Genomic DNA, 11,650 nt, shown 5'->3' on the forward strand with positions numbered 1-11,650 from the left:
TTTCCCCTGTTGGTGATGAGGCTGCCATGAACTGCTTGAAGGAAATATGCCCTAGAGGCAATAATAAAGTTATTATTTATTTCCTTATATCATGATAAATGTTTATTATTCATGCTAGAATTGTATTAACCAGAAATATAATACATGTGTGAATACATAGACAAACAGAGTGTCACTAGTATGCCTCTACTTTACTAGCTCGTTGATCAAAGATGGTTATGTTTCCTAACCATAGACATGAGTTGTCATTTGATTAACGGGATCACATCATTAGGAGAATGATGTGATTGACTTGACCCATTCCGTTAGCTTAGCACTTGATCGTTTAGTTTGTTGCTATTGCTTTTCATGACTTATACATGTTCCTATGACTATGAGATTATGCAACTCCCGTTTACCGGAGGAACACTTTGTGTGCCACCAAACATCACAAGATAACTGGGTGATTATAAAGGTGCTCTATAGGTGTCTCCGAAGGTACTTGTTGGGTTGGCGTATTTCGAGATTAGGATTTGTCACTCCGATTGTCGGAGAGGTATCTCTGGGCCCACTCGGTAATGCACATCACTATAAGCCTTGCATGCATTGCAACTAATGAGTTAGTTGCGGGTTGATGTATTACGGAACGAGTAAAGAGACTTGCCGGCAACGAGATTGAACTAGGTATTTAGATACCGACGATCGAATCTCGGGCAAGTAACATACCGATGACAAAGGGAACAACATATGTTGTTATGCGGTTTGACCAATAAAGGTCTTCGTAGAATATGTGCGAGCCAATATGAGCATCCAGGTTCCGCTATTGGTTATTGACTGGAAACGTGTCTCGGTCATGTCTACATTGTTCTCGAACCCGTAGGGTCCGCACGCTTAAAGTTCGATGATGGTTATATTATGAGTTTATGTGTTTTGATGTACCGAAGGTAGTTCGGAGTCCCTGATGAGATCGGGGACATGACGAGGAGTCTCTAAATGATCGAGACATAAAGATCGATATATTGGATGACTATATTTGGACATCAGAAAGGTTCCGAGTGATTCGGGTATTTATCGGAGTACCGGAGAGTTACGGGAATTCGCCGGGGAGTGTATGGGCCTTATTGGGCTTTAGGGGAAAGAGAGAGAGGCAGACCGCGCGCCCCCCAAGGCCTAGTCCGAATTTTACTAGGGGGAAGGGATGTGCCCCCTCCTTCCTTCTCTTCTCTTTTCCCTTTCCTTCTCTCCTACTCCTACTACTTGGAAGGGATCCTAGTTCTACTAGGAAAAGGGGAATCCTACTCCCGGTGGGAGTAGGACTCCCCTAGGGCGCGCCATAGAGAGGGCCGGCCCCTCCCCTCCTCCACTCCTTTATATACGTGGCCAAGGGGCACGCCATAGACATAACAATTGATCTCTTAGCCGTGTGCGGTGCCCCCCTCCACCATAATCCACCTCGATCATATCGTAGCGGTGCTTAGGCGAAGCCCTACGTCGGTATAACATCATCATCGTCACCACGCCTTCGTGCTAACGAAACTCTCCCTCAACACTCGGCTTGATCGGAGTTCGAGGGACGTCATTGAGTTGAACGTGTGCAGAACTCGGAGATGCCATGCATTCGATACTTGATCAGTCGGATCGTGAAGACGTACGACTACATCAACCGCGTTGTGCTAACGCTTCTGCTTTTGGTCTACGAGGGTACGTGGACACACTCTCCCCTCTCGTTTCTATGCATCACCATGATTTTGCGTGTGCGTAGGATTTTTTTGAAATTACTACGTTCCCCAACACTGCTCCGATTGGAATCCCGTGTTGCCAGTGATACGGCCTACCTTGTTCGCTTGAAGGTTGCCGTGTCGCGGCTTGACTCAACGCTTTGGCCACGGGAGACGCAATAGAATGACCTCGAGTCTTTGATGACTCGACTCAATGAGATCCCTGGCCGAGTGCAGGAGTGGAAGAAGTCATCAGCTTGCTGCGGTGCTGACATAGCTTTGTCGCTAGTTCGAGTCCACTGCAAGGAAGCCAAGGAGGAAAAGCTAGCAGCGATCAAGGTTGCTAATACCAGAAAACACGACTTCCAGTCCTTCATGGAAACCTTCATTGCCACCGGCACTCGAATTGCAGATGGGATCGACCTGGATGAATTCATCGAGCCTGCCAGTCCTCCCATGGAGTGAACAAACTTTTTATGATCCGATTAAATTTGCCTCGGTATGTCGAGTGGTTTTTGTAACCGTTTGAAACTTCTTCGGGCCTGATGTCCGAGTACCTTAAACTGCGATCTGGAACCTCGTAGGATTTATCTGAACTTGGTTGCTTTTGGATCTTTTGACTCATTGAGTAGAACTTCCTTCTTTAGTTTGAGTTGCTACTGACTTTGTGATGCAGCTTAGTCGAGTGTACCATGGACAAAGGTACTTAGTGTTGCCCATGTGTGGCACCCCGGCTCAGAGAAAACCGGAACACCCCGTATTCCATCCCAGAGATCGAGGTGAAGTCTTCTGGAATACGGCACTGCTTAGTATAGAACAAACCAGCTCTCTATTACAACATGAATTTGAATGCAAGGGTTTCGACATTACAATGAATAACATCGGCACGGTGACACTACGCCAACCACGGTTGCTCTATACAAGCAGCATAATAACTCGAAGCAGCGGAAGAACTACTGGCAACGGAACAACGAACGGCGATGATGGACTCCAATCCGCACGGACTCTAGCTGGAACGTTTATCCTAGCTCGCGCACACAGGAACCACACCAAACAAGCAAGTAATCCAGGCACGACCTGCAAACTGGCATGACACGCCAGGTCAGTACATTGAATGTACTTGCAAGCTCACAATAACCAGAAGCATTCAAGACAAACAACAGCATGGCAATTACAGGTTAAGCAGGAATTATTATTGGATCATCAGGATAACATGGCATGAACAACATGAACATAATATCACTAGAACAATATGATCATGGCATGAACTGATAAATCTGATGATAATAGCATGCGACATGATTACACTACATGCATCATTTATTCTGCTCGGGTTACCTCGTAACCATCACATGCATCACTTACCAACTTCGGACATTATACGATCATCTCAGGATCAAATCAAGCTTGGTATAAACAATACCGTAGTAATCAACAAATGACCACAAGGAGCTTGATCTTGACCCACGATTCTCGCACAACATCACGAATATCCAACAACTCGGTATCCTTGATACCACGGTGATCATTCCGGCGATCACAACCATGACCAACACTTGATCTCAAACGGTGATCCTTCCAGCGATCACAACCATGACCAATACCTCGCCTCAAACCGTGATCCCTCCGACGATCACAACCAACTTATCTCCTCATCGAACCATGGTTGTTATTAAGCACATTATTATTATTATTATTATTATTACTGTTGACTCATAGTGTGACCAACTACGAACTAGGCCCTTTTCCGCGGGCACGACTATCAATAGATTTAATATACATTCTGCAGAGGTTAGTACACTGTACCCACACTATGGAACCCATGGCCTCGCACTCCCATTCGGGTGGACCAACGGCGTTCTGACAAAACCGGTCTACTACCATGACACTCTCCCGGCCACTCCGACTCACTCCCTACTGGGCTAGTCCTGGGTGGCCCCGTGTCTACCAAAGACACAACGACCATCTTCATGGCCAAAACGTCCCTCATGGGGACCGGATCCATAATAAGAACAACGGGCACACAAGGTTATGTCTGCTTACCGGGCCAGGGTACCGCACGCCCATAACCTTCCCTAGTTGGAGGCACCGGCGAGAGGCATGACAATAGACCCAGTTAGGACCTTCCCATACAGGTAAGCATGGTTGCACTGGTCAGTTCGATATGGTGGCACCATGACTCAGCCAACAGTTGTTCAACTTCAATTTAATCTGGTTAAACTTGAATGCAAATATGCTAAGCCATGAAAAAATACATGATGCAATTACAATGCATGAGCATGATATCACACAATCATGAGAGAACCACATAATTATCCACCATATCAACAATGGATCATATCCAACTAAGCATGGCATACTGACTAGCATGAACATCATAAGTACAAACTTCTCCGAAACATAGCATGACCATTAGCATCAACAATAAATATCATGTAGGATCATATCAACGATGCCATCATGCAAGCATTTAACCAACTAGATACAATGGAACATGCATAACAACAGTACTCGGGACAGACGGTAGTCATGCACCGAAGACCATTACCAACATCAATATGTACTACTAGCAAGAATAAGCATATGAAAGGAATACTAACAACTAGCAGCGCATGACAACCATGTGCATAACAACATAGCAAGAAAGTAAGCACTAATCCAGAAGCATTACCGAAACAACGATAACCATATTTTAAACAAGCAAACATTTAATAAATATTCCAGTTGAAAACCATGGCTACTGCATGACTATCATGCAAGTGGGTATTGTGGCTTGCCTGGGTGACGGAGACTCCAGGAAGAAGTGCGGTGAAGCCGCGGAACAAAACGCCGGGCGGTTTTCTCTCGAAGGGGCTGATTAGAGGCAAGGGAAAAATGGTCATTTTCACTAGGAGACCACATAGTGAAAATGTTACCAAAAGATAGAGTTCGACGAGACGAAGAAGTGAGCGCTGGTTTCACCTTAATCGGAGTTATGGTTGAAAAGTTGTGAAGTGCAGAAGATTAGGGACCTATCGGTGAAACTTTTTCAGCGAACAGGCCCTGGGAGGAAAAACAGAAAGCGCCTTCGGGCAGATTAAGTTTTCTGTGAAGGGAAATGTATTTTAGTCGCAATAGATAGAAAGTACGCTTTCTCAAAATGAAAACGTATTTCCAGAAAAGACGTCTCCACTTATCCACGTGGACCATGGAACGAGAGGCTTACAGGTGGGGTCCAGGCGCAGGGGGAGGGTCCAGGCTCGGTCGTCTCCTTCCTCCCGCTCGCATGTTCCCCTGTGAGATAGAGCAGATGCATGGGAGGGAAGCGGCCTAGGGGCCGGCTAACTTCGGCGATCCCCGGCCCGGCCGAGGGCATCGGCGGGACCGCATGGCTGCGCCGCCTCCATTCAGAGGGGAAGGGGCACCGGGGAGGAGTGGAGGCACGGTGAACGGCAACGCCAGGAGGAGGACAGGAGCTTCGAGCGGTGGTGGCTATCGGCGATGCAGGGCTCTCCGGCGAGGGGCAAGTATTGGAGCGACTCAGCAGGACGAGGGGAGGTAGTGGAGGTGTTGGGGAGACGAGGGGAGGCTCGGGTTGGCTAGAATCATGCCGAGGCCGGGGCGGCCATGGTGGACAGAGGCGAATTCCGCCGAGATGGGGCGATTCCATAGAGAAAATGAGGCGAGGGAGAGATGGTTGAGGTGCGGAGGGACTCGGGGGTCCTTATATAGGTGCGAAGGAGGGCTCTAGAGCTCACGGGCGAGCTCCCGACCAAGCTTTAATGGCGGGAAGAGGCTGGACGCGGCACGGGCACGGCTCTAGCGGCGCATTGATGGTGAACGGCGACGAAGCAGCGATGCAGGGTGATGCAGTCGAGCACAGACGAGCTCCAGGACATGAATGGAGGTCGAGACGAGGAGGGAGGAGACGAGCACAGTGGCTGGAACAAGCCAGAGCACGCGTTTAGCCATGACACAAGCGTGATCACCACGCGCACTGGTGCAAGCGGTGCTCTTTGGCGTGGACAACCATGTCCAGTAGATGGACCTTGGTGCCCTTAGTACAACTGAAGAAATAAATCGGTCCAGGGGCAAAGAAGATATTTGCACTTAGCTCCAAAGTAAATCAGTAAGATGGTGTTTGTAACTTGTTGTGGTTAAACCGGCTTCGTAACGTGGTAAAGAGTTTCTCTGGTGATGATCACACACTAAGTTTATGTTGATCACCAAAAATAAGACTAAGAGGAGGAGTTTAGATGAGGGTTGAAGTAGAAAGTGCAATGCTGACCAGAATTAGGGATTTGGATGATACACTCACATACTTGATTTCTGTGAGCTGAAATTTGGCATAGAGGGGTTAAATGATGATATGAAGCTTCTGTAAAAGTTGCATTCCATTTGGAAATACCAAAGTGGCACTTGCTTCACAAAGCTTCATTCTGGACAGAAACTTGGAAAAAATACATAGGGCAATTGGATTAACCAATTGAGGTAAAACTTGGTGGAAGGAGTTGATATATGTATAATAACGTCCTAGTAAAGTTTCGGCTCAATTGAAGCAATATAAAATATAGCTGCTTCACAAACTAAAAAGCTGACCAGAAACTAAGATTTGGGGCTGGGCTCACATAGATGAGTTACATGAGCTCATATTTGGTGGAGAGTCATTATTTGGTCATATGAAGGACCTTGCAAAATTGCAACTCATTTGGATATGCCTAGCTTGTACTTCCTTCACAATCACTTCCCTTATACAGGAATTTTGAAAAATTGCTCAGGAATATTTACTAGGCAAATTGAGTTGAATTTTGGCATGAGCCGATTATATGGACAGGAAAAGATGTCCAAGAAGTTGGGGTCAATCAAGAAAATATAAATAGCACTTCCTTTGCAAAGTGTCATTTAGGACAGAATAGGAAAAGAATTATTGGAGGAATATTTTTGAACATGGCAATGAAATATTTTGCCATATTTGATCAAGATAGGACCCAAAAAAATTATGAATTTTTTTGGGAATTTTAGGAGTTACAGAAATATAGGTTGCTTCACAACCTATGATTTTAAGGGTTATTCCTTTATCAGAAAAGGAATATTCCCAATAAAAAGAATATTGGGTTAGGTCAAGGATGGAAATGACATGATCTTGGGATGATGAAGAGGGTGACAAGCCACTATAAAACCTCGGAAGACATGATCTTCCCAAGTTTCAGAACCACATAGCCACGGAAAAGCAAAACAAATAGGAAATCCAAGAAAATCGAAGGAAAAAGAAAAGGGCAAAAATCCAGGCTGTTACAAACCTCCCCCCTTAAAGAAATCTCGTCCTCGAGATTTGGTTGTTCAGGGTTAAATCATTTTCCTGAATTGAAGAAACCATTTCCAACTCAGGTTTATTTTATTCATCCTCATATAATATTTCCACTGAATTGGATATAACTGACTGTCTTGACCTAGGGTGGTTTGCTTCGCCGTATCTGACATTCTAACAGGACGTACCTCATATGTTCCTGTTTATACTAACTCATATTTTCTTTTCATGTCTGTTGGCTGAGCTAGCATCAGAAATATTATTTTTACGGACATACTTGTCCTTCTTGATATTGATCCTTGCTGGAAATGTTATTCTAGTATCGAGTACCGAGAATATTCCACGGAGTTGGGGAACATATCTTCCCGTGGAACAAAGAATCTCTTCTATCCAGGCATTGGATTCCTCGAATATATGCATGCCTTCTAGGTTCAAAACAGTGATGTGGATTATATACGTTTTGCTAATGGATGCTAACATCTTGCAGGAGTTTCTGACTTATCTTGACTGGCTTCACAGTCTTGAGTATCCAATTTGTACCAAAGGTTTGACTGTCGCTTGTCGTGACTGATAGAAAAATGCACCATCTCTTGATGATAAGATTTGCAGACTTGACTGGCGGCGATCTTGGCAAAGAATCCCATCCACACAGGCTATTATTTTAATTGCTTCCCCTATGCGAGAGATAACAATCCTCAAAGTATATGTTTTCACACTGATTCTTCATTTTTGCCAGTATCTCCCTGGGAATAACAGTCTGTGCAATGCTCCATCGTGGGTGTTGAGGTCAATATATTGAGTTGTCCATGAGTCTGACCGGACAGACTCGGGTATTCAATGCTGACAATTCTGAGCATACTCTGGACTGAGCTGGTTGCCTCGCTATGAGGTCCTTACCACAATGGAGTATACCTCTTAGGTGGATGTTTGCTTGGGTTTGCCATGGAATAAGACGGTCTTGGGCATCCACATTTTTCACATAATAACCAGCATACCTGTATTGTTGGTCTTGCTCTTTTATTATTACTTTCTTCATCTGGATCCTCAACTGAAAGAGCGGGGCCTTATATATATCCTTGATTATTTTTTTTCACGGCCCTTAATACTATTACTTACAATATCTGGCAATCATACCTTGGTCTGGTTCATGTTTTGAGCCTCGGTATATTTATCCAGCTCACATTTGGTTATACAGATCTCAATACTGTTGTGGATTATGCCGGACAGTGACAGGGTTAATAACATCATATTGTTGGATGTGCGGGACTGATCTTGATAATCACCGCCAAGATTATTGTCTCAATGTTGTCTTTCCTTCAAGACTTGTTGATTATGGCATCAACCACTGGTTTTTGTTTCTTGAATAACCGGTGAGGTTGTCGGATGTCTACCGTGAATTTCTTCCTTGTGCGAGAGACTTGCATGGACTTGGCAGCATACTGAATGAACTAATATCTGATTCTCAAGGCATACCTTTGTTCTGACTGATTTTTGTTCCAGACCAACTGTTGCAGATCTGCCATTTGGAAAACACTTCCATATGCTGACAATTCATAATGTCTTGTATTAGTGACGTACAGAAGAATATTGGGCAGCTTGCATTTGGGAAACCACCGGGTTATCGTGCTGAGGAAGACTGGATGTCTTGCGCTCGAAGCCTTCATTGGATATCTTGTTGAGGAAAATGGGGTACCGTACCTTGTAAGCTTCCCCCTTAAAGACTTTGCTAGGGAAGACTCGGTACCCTATGCCAGAAGCTTTTGCAGTATTTTATCGAGAATACTGAATATCTTGCATGGGAATCCATTCATGCCCTACCGATGCAGACTGGGAACCTTATCTTTGTACACTTCATCAATAAATTGTGGAGAAGGACGGGACTGATTTTCTTGGTGAATGGGATGACATATTTGTCAGTCCGGCAGCTGATTATTTATATGACAAGAATTGTCTGACTGTGCTTACTGAATTCACCGTGCATTTGGACTGACCTCTGGGTGTCGCACTATTTTAATTTTGACTTATGGCACATTCAATCATTGTGCATAGCCCATACCTTTGACTTGAAATGCATGGTTAATCCAATTTTGTTCTCTTGCTGATTTAATCATTGCTGTGATAAAGTGTATCTCTGACAGGTACTTGTTGCTGAAAGTCTGATCAAAATACAATTTGTATCTAGACGGATGTCTGCAATACATTGTTGTCGGCTGCAAACCTCATTGCTTTTAAATGAATTTCTTGGTGTATATCTGTACTGCTTATGGCTTCTTCTGATCCAGTGTCGGTTGATGATTAATTTCCATAAGGGGGTAACTCCGAGGATTCAAAACAAAGAAACACGAGAAAACGATTTATTGTAACAAAGCACACAACAAACAAACTACAAAGCTGCTCCACACAAGCACACATAAGCATGATGCTACAGTAGATGCACAAGCACTACGTGAAGGACTACATCCTACGCTTGAGCAAACGCTCTCGCGCTAACGAGGAAACTAAGGGAGTAGCGAGTGGAACCGCTGACTCTGAAACTTCAGATGGATGAGGCGGAGGAGTTGGAGAAGCTGGCCGAGACTGAGGTAAAGCGACACCAAGCAATCTCCTGGCTCAAATGGCATCTCGGACTAACTCAAAAATAAGAAGACACTCGGCCGTCATGTAACGAGACATGGTGAGGATAGCCGGGTCATCTTGAGGGTTGACGGTGGGAAATTGGATTCGCCTAGGATTCTCGACGATGGTGGGATAATATTGATAAGCACAGTTCTCTTGCACCATGCTCTCTTGATGACGAAGACCGGTGACTCCTGCCATTGCGGCAAGCTGAACTACACGCTCAGGAGTAGCATCGTAACCACCGTGGAAACTGTAGGTGCGCTTACCGATAGGAATCGGGGCTGACAGATGAACATGAGCAACATATTCCTGAATTCTTCTTCCAGCAGAAAACTGGAATACTGATAATGAGGTGGATCTCCGAGGGGATAAATACTACACCACATGTCGCCAAGGAGGGCGGGAAAGCTGAGAGGTGCAGGAGTGGGACTGAACTCAATAGGAACAGCACCGGGGGCCAAGGGAAGGGCACTGAACTCATGGAAGTTAACCGCCATCTACGCATGAAACATGGGTTAATGGTAACCGAAATAAGACTATATGCAGCAAACATATGCAACATCCAAATGTAGCAAGCAAGGGAAATGACCAGACCCTATACTACCGTTTTCTAACGTTCCAGCACACTAGGACGCTCTACAGCCAGACCAGCTCTGATACCAAGCCTGTGGCACCCCGACTCAGAGAAAACCGGGACGCCCCGTATTCCAACCTAGAGATCGAGGTGAAGTCTTCTGGAATACGACACTGCTTAGTATAGAACAAACTAGCTCTCTATTACAACACGAATTTGAATACAAGGGTTCCGACATTACAATGAATAGCATCAGCACGGCGACACTATGCCAACCACGGTTTCTCTATACAAGCAGCATAACAACTCGAAGCAGCGGAACAACTACTGGTAGCGGAACAACGAACGGCGATGATGGACTCCAATCTGCAGGGACTCTCGCTGGAACGTTTATCCTAGCTCGCGCACACAGGAACCACACCAAACAAGCAAGCAATCCAAGCACGACCTGCAAACTGGCATGACACGCCAGGTCAGTACATTGAATGTACTTGCAAGCTCACAATAACCAGAAGCATTCAAGACAAACAACAACATGGCAATTACAGGTTAAGCAGGAATTATTATTGGATCATCAAGATAACATGGCATGAACAACATGAACATAATATCACTAGAACAATATGATCATGGCATGAACTAATAAATCTGATGATACTAGCATGTAACATGATGACACTACATGCACCATTTATTCTGCTTGGGTTACCTCGTAACCATCACATGCATCACTTACCAACTTCGGACATTACATGATCATCTCAGGATCAAATCAAGCTTGGTATAAACAATACCGTAGTAATCATCAAATGACCACAAGGAGCTTGATCTTTACCCACGATTCTCGCACAACATCATGAATATCCAACAACTCGGTATCCTCGATACCACGGTGATCATTCCGGTGACCACAACCATGACCAACACTTGGTCTCAAATAATGATCCTTCCGGCGATCACAACCATGACCAATACCTGGCCTCAAACTGTGATCGTTCCGGCGATCACAACCAACTTATCTCCTCATCGAACCATGGTTGTTATTAAGCACATTATTATTATTATTATTACTGTTGACTCATAGTGTGACCAACTACGATCTGGGCCCTTATCCATGAGCGCGGCTATCGATAGATTTAATATACATTTTGTAGAGGTTAGTACACTGTACCCACACTACGGAACCCATGGCCTCACACTCCCATTCGGGTGGACCAACGGTGTTCCGACAAAACCGATCTACTGCCATGACACTCTCCCGGCCACTCCGACTCACTCCCCACTGGGCTAGTCCTGGGTGGCCCCGTGTCTACCAAAGACACAACAACCACCATCATGGCCAAAACGTCCCTCATGGGGACCGTCCCTCACGGGGACCGGATCCATAATAGCAACAACGGGCACACAAGGTTATGTCTGCTTACCGGGCCAGGGTACCGCATGCCCATAACCTTCCCTAGTTGGAGGCACCAG

This window comes from Triticum aestivum, chromosome 7A, assembly GCF_018294505.1.
Source record: "Triticum aestivum cultivar Chinese Spring chromosome 7A, IWGSC CS RefSeq v2.1, whole genome shotgun sequence".
Taxonomy (NCBI): domain Eukaryota; kingdom Viridiplantae; phylum Streptophyta; class Magnoliopsida; order Poales; family Poaceae; genus Triticum; species Triticum aestivum.